General features: G+C 38.0%; 1 pseudogene; it reads left to right on the top strand.

Moving 5' to 3' along the window:
- Nucleotides 1-8,865: 8,865 nt before the first annotated feature.
- On the top strand, nucleotides 8,866-24,070 carry LOC112849996 (eukaryotic translation initiation factor 3 subunit E pseudogene; annotated as a pseudogene).
- Nucleotides 24,071-25,276: the final 1,206 nt, after the last annotated feature.

Genomic DNA, 25,276 nt, shown 5'->3' with positions numbered 1-25,276 from the left:
GTCTCTCTTTCTCAAAACAGATAAATCGGTAAACTTAAAATATTCTGTGCATTATATGGGGGAAAATAGCTTCTTTGTTGTTATAAGGAAGACACGTATAATTCTAAGAGTGTGTATAAATTCATATAGAGAAAAGTTTTTTCACATTTCTATAGTTTTCATTCACTTGTAGATTCAAATGAATCTGATAAACCGAAATGTAGAAATAAGCATACCACAACTGTTACAGTTTTCTGTCTGTAAATGTGATTCACAATCCTGGTGGCAGGAGTTGGAGAACAGGGGCGAAGGTATATGATTGATGGAAGAGATGGACTTTGTAAAATAAGCAGCTTAGATAATAAAGCTCTTATTCATATAAGCTCTCCAGCCAGCATTTATTTAAACAGTTAGATAGGCAGCCTTGAGAAAAGGACACATAGACTGTGCATACAGACTGTGCAATTTGAGAAAACCTTTCTCTCACACACTCTATCTGTAGCATTTGGCAGAAATGTCTTCCATTTGCAATAGTCATCATTTCAAATTTTCAAGAATTGTAGTAGCTCTTTTTTAAGGTAGGAGCAGATTATGGTCCAGGGTGGTTTTTCTTGTTTTATTTTGTTTGTTGTTTTTGTGTCACTGTTGCAAACGTAATGACGAGATGTATGTTAGGCAGAGCAGTGACCTCATCAGTAAATACACTGACAGAGTGAATTAGCCGCGTACAGGTTCTGATGGGCTCTGTGACTCAGAGGGTGCCTGTCCGGCTGTCCCCAGAGCCCCCACCCCTGCTAACTCTGGGCACCATGAACAGAGGATTCCCAGAGCAGCCACACAATGCTAAGGACCACAGACAAGTGGACAGCAGTGTCATGGGCATGTTTTCGAATCCCCAGTGTCTCTAGGAAGCACTAAATAGAGTTTGCTGCCTCTGGTGGAGGTCTCTAGGGGTCAAGAGCATGAGAATTGATGGGGGCAGGAGGAGTCCCTTAGCAGGCTCTATTAGAAAACAAGAAGTGTCCCTGGCCTCACAAGTGTCACAGCTGAGCTGGACATCAAGGCCCTGACCTGTCACGTATATATACCTGAGAAGTATCAGACAAGCCGTTGGATTCTGCCAAAACCGCTTCTCTAACACAGGCCAGACGTGTGAACGACAGGTAAGGGAATTTCCTGCAGCTCGACAAGGGGAACAGAGCCGAAGACCATCCCTGAGCTCGCAGAGGGGGAAATGTGATTCTTCACTGCAGGATACATTTCTTTGTTCGTTTAGAAAGACGTATCAGAGGTAGTTTTAAAAATAAGTCGTCCGTTTATAAATGCAAGCTTTACAAGGAGTATTTATTTAAACAAATTGTTTAAACACTCCACCAGCGCAGTGGACTGAATCCAGACTTGAACTTAAAGATGCAGGGTGGTCTAATATTGTGAAAGGGATGTGTTTCTGAAGACCTCACATCATTCAATGTACACATGATTTAAGATGGACTTTCCCATGGGAATAAACATAAAGGTTGTGTTTTTGATTTGCATAAATTTCTAGCCAATGGGGCTTAGAGACACCTGACCTGGCTTTTTGTAAAATCTTGCAGCCATGTCATGTCACATATTCTTTTCCCTCCTGTTTGTAAAGATGATATTCTCCCAGTTATAGGACGTATACGAATCAAAAAGTGCCTTCTTTTTCTCGACACTTTCTGTAAAACTACCCCGAGGACCCTCTCTTAAATTAAGAGCACAGAGTATTATGGGAATTCTAGATCCTTTTCAAAGTGTATTTTTTAATACAGCTAAACAGCTTTCCAAAGTTTTTCATCTTTTCAGCAAGTGTTAACAGAGCAACTTAAGGAGAACTCGAGCGACATTATTAGAGCTAGGACTTCAGTTTTAGTATTGATACTTCAAAAATTAATACTATAATCATTACCAAAATTACTCACAAAATTTCTGCGATATGTACATCGGGATCAATGATATCGTTTATTTTGTATTTCTGTCTGTCAGCAAGTGACAATAGCAGATACAATTTCCATTTAACTCCACCTGCCCCTTTAAACCCACAAAATTCTTGGGGCATCCGGGTGGCTCAGTTGGTTAAGCTTCTGACTCCTGATTTCATCTCAGGTCATGATTTCACAGTGTGTGAGTTCGAGCCCCACATCGGGCTTTTTGCTGACCATGAGGAGCCTGCTTGGGATTCTCTCTCTTTCTCTCTCTGCCCCTCCCCACCCTCAAAAATAAATAAATAAACATTTATTTTTTTTTTTAACTTTTTTAACGTTTATTTATTTTTGGGACAGAGAGAGACAGAGCATGAACGGGGGAGGGGCAGAGAGAGAGGGAGACACAGAATCGGAAACAGGCTCCAGGCTCTGAGCCATCAGCCCAGAGCCTGACGCGGGGCTCGAACTCACGGACCACGAGATCGTGACCTGGCTGAAGTCGGACGCTTAACCGACTGCGCCACCCAGGCGCCCCTAAATAAATAAACATTTTAAAAAATCAAACTACACAATTCTTGACCATTTTCCAAATCTGGTGTACAAAATGAGTGTACTAATTTTCATGCCTTTTGCAATTCCCTTATTTCAATAAAGTGACCTATACAATAAAAGCCACTCACTGACAGAGACTATGTGATAGGTACTAAAGTGAGTGATGTTTATTTTTGATTATTTCCATTTTAGAGAAAAGGATATTGAGGATCCAGTTGGGTTGAGTAACTTGAGAGGGTGTAACCTACCTCTTTGTGGATTGCTTTTATTCTGCCAATATTTCTGAATGCAGCACCGTTTCGAGAAGGGTTTGATGGTGATGAAATAACTGATATTGATGTGGTGGCCTTCAAAGCTAGATTTTAGGAGACTGAGAAGAGAATACATGGCAAGGACACAAAGCAAGTAAGAGCCATCCCCTGGATGGAGCTTTTTGGCATCAAAAGTTAGAAGGAGGAAAACAGTGATTATAGGAGGCCCAAGGTTCCAAAGAAAGCTTTTTAAATTTAGGTTAGAGATCTATATATTTATAGGCATGTTTCTCTACAGAAAGTGGAAACAATTTAGAAGGGGTTTGTCTCATGTTAACAAAGTACAGAAATCTTGAGTCTCAATGTCTGAACCGGCTCAATGACAGAGGAAACTGTGAATTAGGCAAAGAGTGGTTTTTCTTTTAACATTTTACTTTTCACCCTTTTACTCTCTTCTAGGGCTGTATCTCTAATAAAAATAGCAAAAATAATGATAACAGTTGCACACGTTAAAATAAGTAAGTTTAAGGGCAAATTTAAGTAAATTGACTCACTCAGTTGCTCGAGCCTCCAACTCTTCATTTTGGCTCAGGTCATGGTCCCAGGGTCGTGGGATCAAGCCCTATCTCAGGCTATGTGTTGAGCATGGGGCGTCTTGAGATTCTCTCCCTCTCTCCATCTGCCCCTCTCCCCTGCTCACTCCCTAAAAAAAAAGAAAAAAGAAAAAGAAAAAGAAAATTTAATATATGTAAAACTGTAAGTCAGGTTCTGAGCACTTTATCTAAATTAACTCATTTAATTTTCACAACATTTAAAATAGGACAGTATCATAATCCCAACTTTATGGATGAGGAAACCATGCCACAGAAAGATTAGGTAATTTTCTGAAATTGTCCACTGTCAAAGTACTTCTGTTGTCTCCCAGGATCCTCACTATTTTCATGGTCTGAGGGCCTGTGTCTTTTCATTTGTCTTCTTGCCTTTATCAAAATGTATTTGCCCTGTGTCTCATATAACTCATTGATGAGGTAGATTCACACCTAATCATTTAGCTTAATGTGCCTTATTTCCAAGGTAATATATTTGTATCAAATAAAAGAAGGAGGTAATAGCTGGGTCTTTTTTACTATCAAAATTCGCCAACTCACAGAAATAAAAATCATTTTCACACCCGAAAACAGAAGTTTACTTATCTAACGCAGACATTGGGTTACAGAATTAGAGCAGAATTGGTTTTAGACTTTTTTTTAATTAAAAAAATAAGAAAATATAAGTTAACAAGAGGTATTATAACAATGTATTTAAAAATAAGAATATAAAAATATTTTTAAAAATAAAACCATGACAGCATTGTGGTTATATGTCATCTCCATGTAATGATGACTGAAGGAAATAAAAGGAAGATGAAGAGTATAAATCAGTAAAGACAAAACTCTTAAGCATAGAGAAAAAATGAGGAAAGTTTAGTTTCTTGTCTCCTTCAGAAAACGACTCTTCCTTCAACATACAACCTCCTCTTAAAGGCCCCAAATTCCTCACAATGGCTTCAGATTTCATACTCCAATTCTCTCTACCATCAATCCTTCTTCTGCAGTTCCTCTGTCCTTCATGGTAAGACTTTCAAGAGCAAGAACAGTTTGCTTCATAAGAACAAGAAAGTCAGAGGGCCAGATATGAGTCCAAATCTCACCCTTCCTAGCTTGGTGAGCTTGGTAAATGGCCAAGTGATAGGCAGAACAAGATCCCTTACCCCAAAGATGTCTATGTCCTAACCCTTGGAATTTATGAAAATATGAGGACACATGGCAAAGGAGAACTAAGTTGCAAGTGGAATTAAGTTTGCTAATCAAATGACCTTAAAGTGGGAAGACTATCCTGGATTATTCAGATGGGTGCAGTGTCATCATAAGGGTCTTTAAAAATTGAAAAGGGAATCAGAAGACAAACCGAGAGAGATGGCAGTATGTGAAGGACTGGCCCCATGTTGCTGGTTTTAAAGATGGAGGAAAGAAGCCATGAAATAAAAAAAAATGGGTAAAATCTCAAGAAGCTGGAAAAAGCAAGAAAATGGATTCTCCTCTAGAGCCTCCAGGAAAGAATGCAGCCGTGCTGATACCTTGATTTTAATCCAATGACAATAGATTTCTAAAATGCAGAACTGTAAAATAATACATCTGTGTTGTTTTAAGTGACCACGTCTGTGGTATTTTCTTACAGCAGCCATAGAAAATTAATCACTCCCAAAACCTTTTTCTTTTTTTTTTCTTGTGCAAAACAAAGATACAGAAAATAACGCATAGTCTCACAGAATTGTTGCAGATACTAAAAGACATGATGATTGTGAAGAGAGCATTGTAAACTAAAAAACACCACAAAATTTTTAGATATTATAACTTAAAAGAATTAGTCCTTCTTGCCCTCAAACTTTCTCTAAAGAATATTCAATTCAATTGATTGAATTCGCAATTAAAAAAAAATTATGTTTACTTATTTTTGAGAGAGAGAGAGAGAAACAGAGACAGAGACAAAGTGCAAACGGGGGAGGGGGAGAGTGAGTGGGAGACACAAAATCCCAAGCAGGCTCCAGGGTCTGATCTGTCAGTACAGACCCGACTCGGGGCTCAAACCCATGAACCGTGAGATCATGTCCTGAGCTGAAGTCAAACGCTCAAATGAATGCGCCACCAAGGAGCCCCTGAATTCTCAATTTTGCATTTGGCATTAACAATGCTATTTTGTATTTATGAAGAAGTCATAAGTTGGCATTTTTTGTATACCATAATATACAACTTGATTCTGAAAATAGAGCATAAAGTCTGGTGCTCTCAGCAAAAAAAAAAAAAAAAAAAATTATAAATTTTGCTGGTAAATATGCCAAATTATTTCATGTTTTGAACTAAACAAAATGGGCCTTAGATGTGATTCTTAAAAATAAAACTGTCATCCATAGATCACAAACCTAGAATTGTGGAAAACTTCAGAAGTCAATGAAAGATGTCAGTTTTTTTCAAAACCTAAAAAGTTTTTATTGAGAGTTATTAATAATAACTCTAAAATCTGTCCTTTTGTGAGTATAGGATTTTATGTCATGTAAGAACGATGACAGATCAGCTAGATCTATATAAGGCTACTTATTATATACTAGTGGCTCTCCAGTGCAATCTGGGGACCTCAGGGTTTCGACCTCCCTTCAAGGAGCCTAAGAGGTCAAAACTATTTTTGAGAAATACTGTTTTAATGGCAACATTATTTAATTTTCCATTCTCATTTTCTTGCAGGCATACAGTTCCCATTTCTACTCCGGTGAGTAGTGATAGATAAAACCTATATAAACAAAAGTTCTTTGGGGGTCTTAACAATTTTTAAGAATGAAACGTTGTTGTGAGGTATATTGATCAGTCAATTCTCCAAACTATTCCAGATAAAACAGAGGTAGGGAAATGTTATGGCTAAAATGTATTCTCATACAAAGGAGCTAAGAAAGAGAAATACGGTGGCAAGCCTCATTAAGAGTTTTTCTTGAGGCTAGAGTATCCTGAGAAAAGCATGTGTGGGGAAATGGGGTGGGGCCAAGGGGGTGTAGCAGCTTACCCAATAGCACCCTGATGGCTTCAAAGATGTGATGCGAACTTTCCAAAAGTGCCTAATTTACTCCAGGGGAGTAGTTCACACCTCATTATGGGCCCACAATTGCAAATAAATGCACATTAATGAGAGCTACAATAATATTGCAAAACTATGCCAGGATAACGACAAAAGAACAAATTTGTACACAGAATTCTCTCCAACCATAGAGCACCCTTTGCTAATTATTAATATCCTGTGTTAACTGTATAATCTAGCCATTGGACTCTTTCTAAAAATTATTTTTGACTCATTCACTGATGATTACAGAACGAATCATCTTTGATATATCCTCCTTTGATTTCACTGCAATTCTCTGACTGCTGTCAGTGAGGGGCCCCCATTGATTTCTTCTATGAAATAGCTCATAGCTGTCAATCCCTCTTTATTTTCAGTCCTGATACTCAGGATCTTCCTGCTAGGCTACTCTGAAATACACTTTTTTTTCCATTTCATATAAATAGATTAAAAGGTTTCAATGGTTAATTATTTTCATTCATTCAATTGAACTTATTTTCTACCTTCTACATCTCAGGAATGCCTAGAAAAATGGTTTTTAGGCTCCAGAAACACGGCGAGGAACAAGACAAACAGAATCTGTGTTCTCACAGAGCTTACATCCTGGTAGAGGTAGACAAATAATAAATAGGTAAACAAATACATAAAGTATTTCACATAATGATTAAAAATGAAGGAGAAAATGCAAATGAGTAATGTTATAGAGAATGATAGGGGTGATGTTTTTTATTTTATTTTATTTTTTAAATGTTTATTTATTTTGAAAGAGCAAGAGAGTGAGTGCAAGTGGGGGAGGAGCAGAGACAGAGGAGAAAGAGGATCTGAAGCAGGCTCTGCACTGACAGCAAGTCAGATGTGGGCTTGAACTCATGAACTGTGAGATTATGACCTGAGCCAAGTCAGTCAGTTAACCAACTGAGCCCCCCAGACACCCAAGGGGTGATATATTTTTTTAATTTTTTAAAATTTTTATTATTTTTGAGAGAGAGAGAGAGAGCTTGAGCAGGGAAAGGACAGAGAGAGAGAGAGAGAGAGAGAGAGGGAAACACAGAATCTGAAGCGGGATCCAGGCTCGAGCTGTCAGCACAGAGCCCGACGCAGGCCTGAACCCATGACCTGTGAGATAATGACTTGAGTCCAAGTCGGACGCTCAACTGACCTAGCCACACAGGCACCCCTTAGATAAGATGGTCAGGGAGTTCTTCCATGTGGACTTGATATTTAAGGTAAATCTCACATAATGAGAAGGAGAAAGCTATGTGAAGATAGTGAAAAATATTTAAACATACCAAAAGGTAAGGTCCTAAAGCCTATCAACCCCACATACTATCTAGAAAATGAGGAACATAAAGAAGACATGACTGGAGCATGGAGAGACTGAGGAGTTCTTGCACAAGATAGGTGGTCATGTTAGATTACACAGGTCTTCTAGAACATGACAAGGAGTTTGAATTTCATTCTAAGTTCAAAATGAAGTTACTGAAATGTTTTGAACATACCTTGCATGGAAAATGGAATGCAGCGGGTCAAAGAGTGGAAACAGAAAGAATGGTTTGAATTCTCATAGTCCAGGCAAGAAAGGAGTGTGAACTTGGTAAGATAGTAGCTGGAATGGTGGATATTTTTTGGAGGCAGAGTTCACATGCCTTGTTGATAAACTGAAGGTAATGAAAGAAAAATGAAAGAAAATGGAAGAATCAAGCATGGCTCCCATGGTTTCCAGCAGATGGGTCCTAACCTCATTTGTCCAGCCTTCAAAGCAAGCGTTCTACATCCCGAGCTCCCCTCTCCATACTACAAAACCCTAGTCATCAATCTTCCTTATTCTTTTTGCATACAGTGCTCATTCTCACTTTGCCCAGACGGTTTCCAGTCATCACTCCTGCACGTTCACCAGGGCTGATTATTATGATTCACATTGTAGTTTGTATCTCCTTACTGAAGTGCCATCTTTTATTATGTGTTGCTTCATATTAGTGAGTGTTGTATCCCCAGGTATATAGTAAGTAACTATCTTATGTTCTTTAAAAGCCACATGCCGACTAACCACATTTGAGAAATAAAGCCTTGCTGTTTAATGGCAATATTTATTCTTTGTAGCACCTATACCTAATCTGATGCTATCTAATTTACCTGTTTATTATCTGTTATTCTTATTAGAAAGTTCTTGTCATGACAGTGGAACTTATCACTTCTTGGACCCTAACACTTGCAATACGTCCTGCCCAGAGTATCATATTTTGTGTCAGGAACTGTTCCAGATGCTAGGGATAAATAAATAAATAAATAAATAAATAAATAAATAAATAAAGCAATGGTAATTGCCCTCATGAATTTTATATTCTAGTGAGAGACACCCACAATACATAAGATTAATAAGTAAAATAGATAGTCTATTAGATAGTGGTTAAGCGTTAAAGAAGATAAATAATCAAGCAGAGCAAGACAGATAGGATGTGTACATTTGTGGGGAGTGCAAAGGTGCCACTATCAGGATGGGCAAGGAAGTCCTCACTGAGAAAGTGACATTTGAGTCAAAACGTGAAGGAAGCAAGAGAGTGAGTCTTGTAGATAGCTGGGAAGAGCTTTCTAAGCAGAGGAAACAGCAATGGCAAATATCCTGAAGCAGAAGTGCACCTGGAGTTCTCTGGGAATGGTTTAATTTGTTTAGCGTCTGAAACCGCATGAGCCAGGGGGGAAAGAGGTGGGAGATGCAATCAGAGAGGAAAAGTGGGGGTAGAAGATGGGAATAGATAATGTAGAGTCTTGGAGGCCAATCAAGGGCTTTGGCTTTTACTCTTAGTGCAATGGGAAACGACCGGGAGATTTGACACAGAAAAGAGCCATGAGATCACTAATACAAGGGCAGAATCAGGGAGATCTACTGAGAGCCTACTGCAATGACTCAAGTGAGAAATGATGGCGGCGCTCAATGGAAGAGTAACAGTGGGATGGGGAAAATGGTTGACTCTGGTCCTTGAAAATACTTGTTAAACTAATGAGTAATAAAAGGTTTTCCATCTCAACAGTGATGGCTAACACTTGGTTTAAACACAATATAGCCTGTTCATAAATTGAACAAAAGACATGTACAAAGATTTTTTATAGGCATTTTTTTAAGTTTATTAATTTATTTTGAGAGAGAGAATGCACGCACTAGTGCACTCGGGGATGTGGCAGAGAGAGAGAGGGAAAGAGAAGGAATCCCAAGCAGGCTCCGCATCGTCATCACGGAACCCAATGCAGGGCTTGAACTCAGGAACCCTGAGATCACGACCTGACCCGAAGTTGGACGCTTCACCTACTGAGCCACCTAAGTGCCCCCAAAGATTTTTTGAAATTAGATCAATAGATATTCTTTTTAAACGTCCACAAGTAAACATTTCTACTTCTGTTAATATAAATTCAAGGAGTATTTATTTATAGACAGGTAACATTTCCTTTTACAAGATACCAAATGGATTATGCATCTGGTTTATTTACCATACATCTCCCTTTGAAAGTAATTCCGACAAGATGGTGGCATTTGTAGAAAAGTCAAGAAGAATATTTTTGTTTGGAAGGAAAAACAAATTAAACAAAGCTTGAGCTCTGCTATTATTCTGTCTGCTTTGAACATAAGAGAGATGATAAATATTTCATTTAAAATTCTAAATTAATAGTTTTATGAAAATGAAAATCCTTTTCCCGTCTGTAGTAAAGGTGTTTCTTTTAATTTATTTTTATTTTTAGCGTTTTTATCTGACACTTCCTAATTGCTTCTTCTGAATGAGTGTTAATATATTTTCACAGTGCTACCTGGCTAGATGTCATCCTTAGACACAGGCACTTGAGTTGTACCTTATGTTTGTTTACCAGTAGAACTGGTTTTGAATGATTCCGTAAATGAAGTTTATGTTCTGGAGCCATCCTCCAAAAAAAAAAATTCAGAACATGTGAAATTTCTTTCTTTTTTAAGGAAATTAATTAGCTTGTTGAAATTGCCTTATTGTGCTTTTTTGAGTTGGTTTACATTCAAATCGCTGTTTTCAAAACAGAAAAATCTGTGATTAGCTGGAGTTAAAAATCTAAACAAGAGATCCCCAAGCTCCAAATCATGTAAATTGTAATATCCCTGACAGTTTACAACTTCTTTCCCCCCAATGGGAATATCCTATGTGGTTTATTACAAGCCATCAAAGGCAGAGCTCTCAAAATCTGCAATATGGTGTCTCAGTAGCCCTCACAAACCCTAGCTCAAGCTGACAGGTTGCAAAAAGTCAAACACAAACAAAGGAAAACATATTTAATGTTTTCAAAATATGACGATGCGCACAAATCACTCACATTCTGTAGACTCGGTGTCTATGTGTTGCTTCCGGCAGCTTTAGCGATGCTTGAGGCTATGGCACCCGTAACAGCACATTTTACAATCATCTAAAATGCACCGGCTTTTGATATCACCAATCACATTCTCTCTGGCGCACGGAGACAATCTTGTTTCCATTTCTAACAGATCTGTGGTCGCATTCGGGCAGTAAGGACACTATTATGAATAGAATAGAAAAAGAGGTCCTGTGTTTGTTTCCGAATTTTTGTGGAAGATATTGGATTGCCTTCTCTGACACAGTTCATAAACAAACTTGGCGAACATCAAAGGCTCTAGCATTACAACCTGCTGAGCCTAGATTACATACCTCAAAAGTAAATGTTACCTCAGTGAAAACTCTTCTGAAATGTAAAATCAAATAAAACTCACAGTGTCCAAATGGTTTCCTTAGAACTCAGGCGTCGTGTGTGAGAAATGTTTTTTACAACGATTTTACGATGATTGGATCATTAACCCTACATTTACTCAATTATGTGCAATCCCTAATTTGTTTGACACCAGTTTGTTTCCTCTCAGTTTATCTTCGCACGTATAGTCCTGCCACATGGGCTTCGGCCGTGGATATGGGAGATACTGGCTGTACTAGAAAAACAGAACTACAAATGCCCCTTTTATTGCCTTTAACATACACTGTACTATCCATGTTACAATACAGGTAAATTATTCTTTTTTAATTCTTTTTTAGTTTTTATTTTATTTATTTTTTTTTAATTTTTTTTTCAATGTTTATTTATTTTTGGGACAGAGAGAGACAGAGTATGAACGGGGGAGGGGCAGAGAGAGAGGGAGACACAGAATCAGAAACAGGCTCCAGGCTCTGAGCCATCAGCCCAGAGCCTGATGCGGGGCTCGAACTCACGGACCGCGAGATCGTGACCTGGCTGAAGTCGGACGCTCAACCGACTGCGCCACCCAGGCGCCCCTTAGTTTTTATTTTAGAGAGAGAGCATACGTGCAAGTGGGGAGAAGAGCAGAGAGACAGAGAAAGAGAGAGAGAGAGAGAGAGAGAGAGAGAGAGAGAAAATCTTAAGCAAGCTCCACGCCTAGCAGATGCGGAGCTCAATCTCATGACCCTGGGATCATGACCTGAGCTGAAATCAAGAGTCAGTCGCTCAACCGACTGAGTCACCCAAGCACCGCTAGATAAATTAATCTTGAATATGAAATTCAAAGATCGTATCACTAGCAGAGGTAGCCACTTACAAGCACATGGTTGGCCTGGTTGGCCTTCGTGAAGCCTTATTTCTAATGATTCCCATCTAACTGTTTTACTGACACACACACACACACACACACACACACACACACTGCATAAATGATTGACTAACTTCAAAACAAAGACAACATCAAAGTGAGAAAGATTCCGCCAAGAAATCCTGTTTAATATGTTTATTGGTGACCCTCAAACAAAAATCCAAAGCACTGAATTTTTTCATACTTGCCCAGATGAACATGCATCTGTGAGAATGAGAATCTCTCCTGTGGGAATCCACAAAATCATGTTATATAGTATCCTTAATTATACATCCAACACAGTTATTTGGGAAGATTCCAAAAATCTGAAAGAATTTGAGAGAAAACATCTCTCAATTCTTAAACTTTGTTCAAAGTGACTCCAATTGCACACAACTGTAAATCTTCATGTAAATCATGTAAATCTTCACTGCTAATATTGACTGCTAATAAGTCATCTCAGGCATTGTATACCTACAGTCCAATTTTATCGCCTCACTAGCCTGCTTCCTCAAGTGAAATTCACTGCTCCCTCACCTGTGACCTAGTAGGACTGACCTAATAATACATGAATCATGACAACTACTAGACTATATTATAATTACACATTATGTGTCTGTTTCCTCAGATAGCATGGGCTTCTTGAGGGCGGGGCATGTATTACTCATCTTTTATCTCTAGCACCTAGCATCATGCCTGGAACATAGTCAGTAGCTGATTATCGCTAAACGTTGATAATCTCAGGTCAAGTCACTTCCCTTGTATCTTAGTGGAAAACTACTATCTGAACAACTTTGGTCTTTACCGGTGACATATTTTCAGAATGTGACTTACCACTGAAGATGCTAAGACCTTATTATATTTGCATCACAATTTTATTAAAATGATAATTTGTGCAGAACCTCTAATGTTTGTGGTAAAAGTATTTAAAATCACATTCAAAATTATGTATTCCTATACACCTATTGGCATGGCTAAATACCTCAATACCTACTGGGACTCCTACATATTGCTGGTTGAAAGGCAAATGGAACAACCATTTCAGAAAAGTTTGTTGCTAAAAATTTTAACATATATTTATGATGCAATGCAGAGATCCCATTCGTAGATAGCTATACAAGAGAAATGAAAACGTATTTTCACACAAAACCTGTGTGCTAATGATTGGAGCAAACTTTCTCAGATCCTCAAAAACTAGAAGCAACCCGAATGTCCTCCAGGTTGCAAATGGATAAACAAATTGAGATAATCCATTCAGTGGAACTCAGTGATCCCTATAACAAAATGAATGAATCTCAAATGCAACATGTTGAGTGAAAGAAGCCAGTTGTAAAAGGCTACACCTTCTGTTATTTCATTTATATGACAATTAAGTTTCTATCTCTGCATAACAAATTACCACAAACTCAGCAGCTTAAAACACCCTCCCATTATTAGGTCACACTTCTGTATATCAGCAGTCAGATCAGGCTGATACTCAAGGTATCAGTTGGGCTGGGCTCTTACCTAGAGGTTCAAGGGAAGAAGCAACTTCCAAGCTCATTCAAATTGTTGGCAGAATTCAAGTCCTAATGATTGCAGTACTCAGGTGCTTATTTCCCTGCTGCCTGTCCATCAGGGATTGCTTTCAACTTCTAGGGGCCATGTTCAGGTTCTGTCCATATGGCCATCTTTATCAGAGGAGGCTTCAAATCTCTGCTTCAAATCTCTGATTCCTTTTCTGTTATCAGCTGGCAAAAATTCTCTGCTTTTAAAGAACCTATGTGATTATGTTAGACCCACCCATATCATGTAGCATAATTATGGGAGTTGTTATGGTCAGGGTTAAATGCCGTCTTAAAATTGTGTTCCCTACAACAACTTTCTGGAAAAGGAAAAACTGTAGGGAAACAGAACAGATCTGTGGTGGCAAAAGGGTTAAATGTAGGGGAAGGGGCTGGCTACAAAGGGACAGCAAGAGAACATATTTTGGGATGAATGAAAACGTTCCATATATTGATTTTAGTGGTGGCTACCTGACTTTCTGAATTTTTCAATAATCTTAGAACTGTTCACCAAAAATAGTGAAACTTACTGTTTGTTAACTTAAAAAATAAATTGAAGAAGAAAAAAATGAGATTAAAAGAAGTCTGTTCCTTCCAAGACTGAGCTACCTTAAATATCATCTTAAGTGAATCTAAATCTATTATTTCTATCCTTGATCAACTTGGGTACTATCTAAAGGACAGAATAATCTGTTGTAACACATTTTTATTAGAAAACCTAATGACAAATTGGAAGGAGCCAGAGTCCTTCATGTACTTCTTCGTTTTATCTCACATTTTCACTAGGAAATTCTTGTTCAATTTTCAAAGCTTCCAATTAAGTCTTTCTTCAACTATTCCAACATCTGATTGCTCTGCTCTCTGAAAGTCAATTAACACTTGACTTTATGTCATCTCTTTTTAAGTAATCTCTACACCCAACATGGGGCTCAACAAATAGCCATCAACTAATGAATGGATTAAAAAAAGATGGAGTTTTATTCAGCCATCAAAAAGAATGAAATCTTGCTATTTGCAACAATGTGGATGGAGCTAGAAGATAGTATGCTAAGTGAAATAAGTCAGTCAGAGAAAGACACCATATGATTTCACTCATATGTGGAACCTAAGAAACAAAACAGAGGAACATATGGGAAGGAGGGGGGAAAGAAAAGAGAGGGAAACAAACCACAAAAGATTCTTTTTTTAAAAAAAATTTTTTTTTAATGTTTATTTATTTTTGAGACAGAGAGAGACAGAGCATGAATGGGAGAGGGTCAGAGAGAGAGGGAGACACAGAATCTGAAGCAGGCTCCAGGCTCTGAGCTGTCAGCACAGAGCCCGACGCGGGGCTCGAACTCACAGACCGTGAGATCATGACCTGAGCCGAAGTCGGACGCCCAACTGACTGAGCCACTCAGGCACCCCAAACCACAAAAGATTCTTAATGATAGAGAACAAACTGAGCATTGATGGAGAGAGGTGGGCAAGGGATGGGCTAAATGGGTGATTGGCATTAAGGAGGGCACTTGTGATAAGCACTGAGTGTTGTATGTAAAGGGATGAATCACAGAATTCTACTCCTGAAACCTATACTGCACTGTACACTACCAACTAAAATTAAAAAACAAAACAAAACAAAACATGGGGCTCAAACCCACAACCCCGAGATCAAGAGTCGCATTCTCTTCTTCTGAATGAGCCAGCCAGGTGCCCCTGTTACCAATTGTTTCTTGTACTGGAAGGTTTTCTCCTGAATTTTGCTTAATTGCACCTCTGGCAATTAAACCCTGAAGTCATACTGACTACTCTTCTTTTCTAATCTCACGTCCAGTCAGTAGTCAGGTCTTGTTCATTCTACCACGGACAGAGCTCCCATATTCCCTCGTTCCTTCCCACCATACTCCCTCATTCATGAATCCATTGCTTCTTGATTAGATCCTTGTCATAAATTCATGTTCACTTTCTGTTTTCCATTTCCAGGCATTCTACTTATTAGGTTTTTTTCTGCTACCAATTTAACCTTGTTAAATGACTGCCCCAATTAATTCTCTTCCTCAGAAATTTCAACACCATCTTTCATACACTCTCCTGATTGAATAAAGTCCAGTCTCTCTGATGTTGACATTTATGGTTCTCCCAAGTCTGGCAGAAGTCTTCCTTTTTATATTTTTCCCTTTGTATATGACATACAATGAGAAGATTTTACTGAAAACAGGCCCCAATATTTTAACTGTATCCATGCTGTTTTCTCAATCCTGCATAACACATCCATTGCAATCTGCTGCTTTATTTTCAAGGCCCCAATGAAATAAAATTCCTTCTCAGAAGTCCTCCCTAGGGTCTCACCACTCTCAACTAAAGTGAATCTCTTTCCTTTTAATATTCACAGCATTTTCCCTTGAATATATTAAAAACACTCTATAGGTTATATACTACATTAAATTTTTGTAGTTGTGTTGTTTCTTTTTATTTATCTATAAGTCACTAACATTCCTCAGAAATGAAATTAAAGGATTGTTGAATGGATTAAAGTATGAATTTGTAGCAATTAATTATTGTACAACTAATGTTCCCTGGTGGAAGCAGAAGAGATAACAAGCAAAGTTCCAATTGGGTTAAATTAACCAAAAGGAGAAGTGAGGCACCACTACTGTCCCACAGATTATGGTTTAGTTAGAGATTAAGAATATATGGCAATATACTGTTGTGTATTGTGTACTCACACTTAGGCCAGACACAAGGCATGACCTCTGCCTGGGCAAAGATCAGACACAGAAACCCAGGGCTGGAGATGGGCATGGTCTTTGTCTATGAATTTAGGTGAAATTGGATGAAGAACAAACAATGTGGTTTAATATCATCTCAGTGGAGGAGAGTCTTCATCTGTAAATATGAATAAATGGAGGTGGAGTATATTTGGTAACATTTCCTCACCTAATTGGCCTCGTCCTTTCCCCTAGATGTTTCTAAGCTCAGAGAGGCAGGTGCTACAGTTTTGTAGTAGATGGATGTCTCCAGTAAGAAAAGAAGGGCAAGTTAATTACCAACCATCAGAAAAGGATGTTAAAGTAAAAATCTTTCTTTCTTAGCTTTAGCTGAGACCCCAAACATAGAGAATAAACATTATGCGTGCTGAGAACTCCAGAATGGGGGACTAGACCACGCAAGACCTACAAAAGAAGGTGGTGAAGAACCCATCTTCTAATTCTGAATTTAACACTGTCCTTGAGGATATTTACAGGTTGGAGAGGCCAAGAAAAATGACTGTTTCTGGAGAAAGAATTTCTCTGGGGAAAATTATTGAATTTTCCCTTGCCTATAACGAAGGGATCGGGATAGAAGGGACCACTTTCATAGAGCTAACAATGTGTCTTCTTGTATCAGATGGCATTTGACCTGCACATGGGAAAGTAAAAAGCTAAAGCCTATGACTGGAAATATCTGTGCAGCTGGTGAGCAAAGACAAATGATGACATTGAGAGAAATGGCAATTTCCGTCTTCATTTGGCAGAAACGAAGGCACAAGTTTCCCATGGGCCAAATGTGAACCATGTGAAGGGAGTCAGACTCAAGCCAGCCTGAAAAGGACTTTCCCAAGTGAGATGCCTGGCGTGACAGCAGAGCCTCTTCAGTGAGAGTCTGTGTGCCATGGACCGCCCATGCTCTGAGGATGGCAGTTGTTAGCAGCTAGCCAAATGGAAACCTCACCATATGAGATCATTGCAACCAGAGCATCTCAACAAGGTATTCTCGAAATAATCCATAAAATTACGCTCTGGGAGAATCAGAATTAGGAATCTAGGGTGTCCTTCCTAAGAACAACATCATTGGATTAAGTTAATATTGTCAAATAAGATCTTTACTATGGCTAGCTTCTCCTTTTCCTCACTCCATCTGTAAGAAGGATTAGAAACCTCAGCTAGCAAGGGGAGCAGATACAGGAGGGAGGTGTTAGGGATAAGTAACAAAGATGGAGCCGGCCATGTTCTTCCTCTTCTTGCCCGATGCCTAAAGCAATACCAAGCTGGCAAGGAGAAAGAACTTTGACTTTATGTGAAATTCATGTCATATTTAATGTTACCATGAATGGGACCTTTTCATAATACCTGTGAGTCCTTGATTTTACCCAAACTGACTAGAGGACTTACTACCTAAGGATGTCCAGGGAAAGTAATGGTACTTGCTTGAAATTTCATCCAAGGAGCAGAGAAGAACAAGGCTGGAGAAGAGGTTTGAAAGATGAAGGTGAGGATGGCAGGGAGTGGAAGGAGTAGGGAGAAGGAAGGCAGCGTTGAATTCTGGCTGCACCCTGTGGATTCTCCCTCTTTCAAGGTGCTAGTTACGCTGCAGGAGATGACAGGCCGATTAATCAAAGGAATATACAGTGGAAGGCAATCATTCATACACCTTTAAGTGCAATTTCACATCTCCATATCTTTCCATAGACCACGTTTACTGATAATTATGCTTCCTTAATAAAGAATTTAAGGTGGGGGAAGAAAAGGTATTGATCACATTAGTCATACTTGGGGAAATAGTAACCACTGCCTGGAGAAAATTGTGCTCCTTGATATGCTACAAAACAGGCAAATGCACTCATATAAAAAATGACAAAATTCTTAACTGGAGCGCTCATGATTGTTTGAAATAGCCATACACAACTTTCACATCTTCTTTTTCAAGCAGAAGCAAGAAGTGTAAAATTTAATGTTTCCTTTCTATAGTCTTAAAACATTTCCATGATATTTATTTTATTTCCTTTAGGTATCCAGTGCCCTCCTACTTTCTAATATCCAGGTCCCAGAGAAACAAGAAAGAAACCTTTCTGGCAAACCTTTTCGTCTTAACTTTTCCAATTAGTGAAATAAAGCATTGAAACCTTTTATTACTGAAATTGTGAACTCGATCCTTTTTTTTTTTTTTTTTTGCTTTTAGAAAACAGTTGAGAGGGAAGAAATCACTTGGTGGTGGGGGGCGGGGGGTGGTGTTAAGTGAAACCTTCTTATTGCCCCTAAAACTTGATGATGTCCATGTTGACCCTGAAAGAAAAATTATATTTTTTTTTATTTATTTTTTTATTTTTTTTGACATTTAATAGCATGTAAAAGGTGAGGTCGGAAAACTAGAAATTCAGATCCCGCACCTCACAATTACCAATCTAATTGGTTTACAAACTTTAATTTCATTTTCTTGTGGCAAGGGATCATGACTGATATTTTCTTACCACAATTCTTAGAAATTCCTTTCTTTCACAAATATTCATTGAGTGATTTTTATATTGCAAGCACTTCTCTGACCATTTGTCATTCTTATATGTGTTGTGTAGTCAACTGGGTCTGACACTAAAGAGACTCTGGGTAATTAAACAACATTTCTTTTTATATTTTTTCTCCCAATCTAGTGTACTAGAACTGGTACTAATCTCTAATACAAAACTTTCCAATGGGCTCAGCCTGATTTTGGGTCAACTTTGAACATCAAGGTCCTAGCTATTGCTTGGGACTTTATTCTAGGACAAATACAGGGTGACTCCAAGAATTTAAGGCTGGACTGCAGTTGACTATCCAAGAAAGAATCCACCCAAGTTTCACTGTTTTTTTTGAAGATCCTATTAAATAACAAATTTTACCATATTCTGACCTTGAATAAATTACCAAATCCAGATCTGGATTGTTGCCAGTTTGACCTCAGAGAGTTATGAGTGAGCAGTTAGGGCTGGCATGGCAACAAAAAGAAAATATGCCTTGCTAAATTTTCTTTCTTGTACCCAAATCCTTTTTTGTTATACATATGGCTCCAGTGGGAGTAATTACAATGTGTCCAATGTCATCCTTGAATAAACTATGCAAGACCTAGTCTTTATATGTTCCATAAAGCACCTGGCATTTTGTGAGCATTTAAGAAGTGTTTAATGATGCAACAATGGCAACTAAGAATCTAAACCTTGGTTTCCTGTGGCTATGGTAATCTAAGTGGAACTCTGCTATGACAAAGGAAGAGGAAACATCACTTCGGTTACTTTATTACAGCCTATTATCCCATCTGATCTGTTTATTAGAAATCCCCACACTCTATTTTACTTTAAAAAGCACTTGGAACACAATTTTGTTTTGAGAATAAAACAAGCTCATCTTCTCAGAGCTCACAAGTATCTATAATGCTCTCATTAAACCTTATTGAATATGATGAGATTTGCAAGGGGTGAAGGAATGTTACATGACACTAGACTTTGGCTAGTTGCATATACAATGAAACTTAGGAAATATAGAAAATCAAACTTTTCTTTTATTACTAAAATATATTTGTAAGAAGAGGATTCCAGAAGCCTTGTTGGTAAAATGACCACCATCAGGCAATACACAGAAAGTAGCAAATTCAAAGGACCACATGATCATTTTTCTTCCACAGGGGAAAAAAAAGTTTCCATTTTTAACTTGACACAAATAACTTACACTCACGAATTCTTAGAGGTGGGAGAATATTAGAGATTCTGTAGCCCAAGTCTAGGACCCGGCATGTATAAGATTATTTGGTTTAACAACATTGCTTTCATTAGATATTAAATGTGGGTCTTAGATTCAGAGGGTCATATTCATATTTTTAAAGGTCAACACCAGCCAAATCATCAAAAAAAAAAAAAAAAAAAAAGACCCCAGAACAGATAAAACAAAGGATGGAGGGAAGAGACTGAGAAAGTAACTCAGAAAGAAAAATAAATTGTCAAAGAAATGGCTCCAAAGTCAAAGAGAACTCCCATCTCTCTCCCCCTCCCCCCACTTTTAAGAAGATTTCACTTTATCTAAAGAGTAAAGCACATGCTTTTAGATCCAAGGGTACCTGGTTCAAATCTCAGCAGGGGCAGATTTCTCACAAACTAAAAAGGCACTCTCCCTATTAAAGGTGCTGACTTAATACAGTTATATGGACCATTACTGTACAGGATGGGGATTCACAAACTATTTTCTAAATGGGGCCTTTTTGTGCATGTACAGTAATTCCTATAGAAGCCTTTTACAAATAAAAAAAGGAAAAAATGTGGAGGAAATCTAAGAACCCATGATTTGAGCCTTTAATAACTATTGGTGTATTAGAGACAGCCATCTGCAGTAATATAGCAGATCAGGTCTTCCTGGAAATGACCTGAAAAAGCATTCTAAGGATAAAAGCTTAATATTTGTGCAGACGTCAGATGCCTAGAAAAGATGAACAAAATACACCTTGAAGTTTGGCCTCAATGGTGGACCTCAAAATGCATGCTTTCCACGGAACTCCATTTCAACAGGAAGTAGCACTCAAACAGTTCCTCAGTAAAGACTATTTTGCTTGAGATTTCCACAAGAAGACTTCGTTGAGTAAATTTTTTTACATGACACCTTAACTTGATGGCTGAAAATCTTCCTTACCAGTGAAACCATGAAAAAGTCATGTGGTAAACATTCTATCTAATCCACCTTATGAAAGAACTCTGAGGAAATGGTTAGAAATCTGCTTCTACCATAAATTTATATATGGAGAGCTAGCCTTATTTGGTTCTGCATATTTGTGATCATTTATATCACTCTCCTGACAACATCATTTTTCAGAATAATACTGAATTTTGAAAATACTTCCTTCCTCACCAGTTTCATTATTTGTACTTCTCTGGGACCTACTGGAATGGAAATAATTGCAAATTTGGGCAGAGAGTCCAAAATATGAGTGACCCAACATATGAACAGTCCTTGCAAAAACAGGATTTCTTTCTTACAGAATAAATCTAAGCACTGGGTCAATATTTCAAGTAATAGACTTTGGAGAAAGTAATTTATTTTTTAAAAATTTTTCAATGTTTATTTTTGAGAGAGAGAGATAGACAAAGTGTGAGCACGGAAGGGGCAGAGAGAGAGGGAGACACAGAATCTGAAACAGGCTCTTGGCTCTGAGCTGTCAGCACAGAGCCTGACATGGGGCTTGAACTCACGAACTGTGAGATCATGACCTGGGCTGAAGTCATACGCTTAACTGACTGAGCCACCCAGGAGCCCCTACACCCAGAATTTTATGAATCTTATCTTTATTCTACTGGCTTCAAATGACAAAAAAAATGAAACAAAATTTAAACGCCCAACTGATTTAAAGAAAAGATGTAGAAAGAATGGTTGTTGGTTTTCATGAGTAATAAAAAGAACTGGTTTGGGAGCAAAGCTGGATCCAGAAGTTTGAAGGATGACATCAGAAGTCAGCCTGCTTTTCCCTACCTCTCATGGGGTCTTCTCTTTAGGCTGGCTCCTCTCTCAGGCAAGCACCCCTCTTGGTTCCACAGGAAGGCTGTCAGCACCTGCAAGGTTGCACACATCTTCGCAAGCTCATATCCTATGGCAATAGCTATTCCCTTCCCTTCAATGTTGCAACCCCCTCTTGAAAACTCAAGAAAGCCTTGATTGTTGTTTAATCGAACTGGCCTAGATTTAAATGAAAAAAAAATGTACAGGGATTTCCTCTGATTTTAGCCAGTGGAGATAAAAGAAAACCATGTGGATTTCTTACAAGTTTGACCAAGAGGGTGACCAAAGGACATTCTTTTGGTTTCAAATGTCTTTTGCATAACAACTTTTGACTCACTCAATTCTGACCTGGAGTATATCCAGAGGTACACATACACACACACACACACACACACACACACACACACACACACATACACACAACAAAATCGTACAATTTTGAAAATAGACTGAGCAATAATGTAGGGTCAGAATCTGGAAACAATTTTAACCAAGTATAAAGCTACTGAATCCTGATAAAAGTAGAATCTTGATAACATAAAAAGTAGAAGACGCATAGCCGATCCCCAACAAACATGAATAAATGAATGAATGAAGTCATTCGACAGAAGAAAAATGAGGTGAGTGGTGCGTCATGGAAGCTGACAGAAGAAACTTCTCATGAAGGCAAAGAAAATATATTTAATGCTCTGGGTGTATTAAAAGTGAAAGTGGCTTCTTCCTTGGCAAGAGGGCAGATCACAACTTGACTACTTGCATTGCACACTTTTTGGATCCACATCTAGTCTTTCTGTTGCTCAAGTTTCTGTCCATGGGAGAGATAAATAATGAAAAAGAATTATTACAAAGGAAATAGGATCTTCTTAATGTTACCAACATGACAGACTTTGCTATGGATGTATACAAAAATCTTTCTTCTGATGATATTCCACATGCTTTGACAGAAAAAAAGGACCACAGTTGTTGCACAGCTGAAACAGCTTCAGGGAGAAACTAAACTGATTTTGAAGATGTTGGAAGATCCAGAAACTACAAGGCAAATGCCATCAACCAGACATGGTCAAATGCTGCTTGACCAACTGATGGACAAGCATGGCAAGAATATTTAGATACATTCTAAATATGCAGAATTCCAAATGCATGTGGGAATTACTCTGGAGCAGCAGAACATCTTTACTTCTTTAGAGTATTGGTTCCAGCAAACACAGAAATGCTTTGAGTTCATTATGGCAGAAAACTGGCCTCTGAAATCTTAATGCAGAATTGGGATGCAGCTATGGAAGGTCTTACATGCTTAAAAGAGATCATTGATAATTTTGTGAGATCTTAATTTTGGTCTCCTCAGTAATGAACATGGCTCATCCACTGGTCTTTATGTGTTGCCTTCGACCACCCCAAAAGGTGTGATAACATGATCGATCTCTTCCTTTACCAGTCACACTATCTTAATGCAATTCAGACCATTTGTCCACATATTTGACTACAGTTGTCATAACAAACAAAAATGTTCAAAAATGCCAGCAGGTGCTAAAAGATCTGATTAAAGTCATTCAGCAGGAGTCTTACACATATACAGACACAGACTCAATTACAGAATTTGTTGAATGTTTATATGTTAACTACAACTTTGATGGGGCTCAGAAAAAGCTGAGGGAATGTGATTCAGTATTTGTGAATGACTTCTTGGTGGCTTGTCTTGAGGATTTCATTGAAAATGCTCATCTCTTCGTATTTAAGACTTTTTTTCACATCCACTAGTGTATCGACATTAACATGTTGACAGGCAAACTGACCACGACTCCAGAAGAAGCTCAAAGGCGGATTGTAAATTTGATTAGAAATGCAAGTTTGGATGCCGAGACTGATTCTAAATTAGGTCATATGGTTATGGGTAACAATGTAGTCTCACCCTATCAGTGAGTGATTGAAATGACCAAAAGCCTTTCATTTAGAAGGCAGATGTTGGTCAAAAATATTGAGAAGAAACTTAATCAGAATAGTAGGTCAGAGGCTCCTAACTAGGCAACATAGGACTCTGGCTTCTGCTGAAGAACTATATAAAGACAAGATGAAAAAACTATAAAAATAAAGATGAAATAATAAAACCATTATATAAAGGGTGATATACATTTAGAAACAATATATTGAGTATGCATTTGGGGAAATTTGAATAAAATAAGCTGTTTCTTTTGTTTGTTTTTTAAGTGAAAGTGAGTTTGGAAGCTATAAAAAAAAAAAAAAGCCTGGATAAAAAAAAAAATCAAATCAGATACTAAATAACATTCTGTCCTGATTAATATTTAGTTATGGTTTGAAAATTTTAAATCTGTAAAATAATTCATCCATCAATTTAGCAAAGAAAATAATTATTGAGCATTTATGTCTGATACCATGACATGCACTTGGGATAAAAAATGAAATCAGGTACCTGCTTATCTGGGTATCTCTACTGAAAACAGCAAGCAGGTGAAGGTGAGAATCAGTAGAGTAGGAAAAAGTCAAGAGAGTTTGCTAGACTTGAGTGGCTAAGTTCAAGGCATACCGAGTGCTGAGTGAGGGGTCAGGAATAACTTAGGGAAAATTAAACAATTGACCCCAAAAGAGAGCTGACCACGTTCATTTCACAATAAGAAATCAATAGAATGTTTCTATACATACAGCAAGAGTGGAGTTGAGGGTGACACCTAGGAGACAGAGTGGACAAATGTCTGGGCCAGGGGAGATGAAATAAGGTACTTGAATAGGATGATGTTATCAAGAAAGAATCTCAGTATGGTGGGTCAGTTTCTAGACACATTTCAAATATTGCCCAGTGAAGCTCAAAAATTTCTTCCAGATGGTTTGCCTAACATGTCTACCATTATATTTATTCTTTGACTTATTGGATTAATAATTATTTAATAAACTCTTATTAATTTTTGCAAGACTCACTAAAAGGAGCCTTGAAGTCTAAAGAAGTGGTTTTCTACTAGCCCATGGGATAGCCATGTTTTCTAAAAAGATCTTTGCTCTCATCAAAAGAAGGTGGAGTTTGGTTTGGGGAGAACAATGCTTTAAGACAGGATAATTCAAGAGTTTATAATCCAATAATATTTAATTTCAGAATTCCAAAACATAACACAGAGCATTTTAGCCATAAAATTGCTCTGAGCCTCACATGCCTCAGCTGTATAATACAGATAATGGATACATCACAAGGTCATTGGGAAAATTAAATGACATGATATATGGGAAACCATAGTACAATACACAGCATTGTATAAACTCATTTCTTAAAGTTTTGTTTTGGCCTCATTTCCTAAGTATACGCTAAAAAATCCTCATGTTTGTCTTAGTTTCAATAATTCCTATTTAAATTTTCTGGTAGTCATAAAAAAGTCCTGGCAGTGAACTTCTCAAGTGGTTGAAGTCACTTGACCTTTAGCCTCCTGCTTTAAAAAATCTCTCAAGAGATATGTTTAATGGCCCAGAAATATACTGCCTGTCATGTCCTATTGCCTAATTAATGGCCAAC

Source organism: Puma concolor, chromosome C2 (genome assembly GCF_028749965.1).
Source record: "Puma concolor isolate L17-30 chromosome C2, mPumCon1.1.hap2, whole genome shotgun sequence".
Taxonomy (NCBI): Eukaryota; Metazoa; Chordata; class Mammalia; order Carnivora; family Felidae; genus Puma; species Puma concolor.
This window is presented reverse-complemented; position numbering and strand designations above follow the sequence as displayed.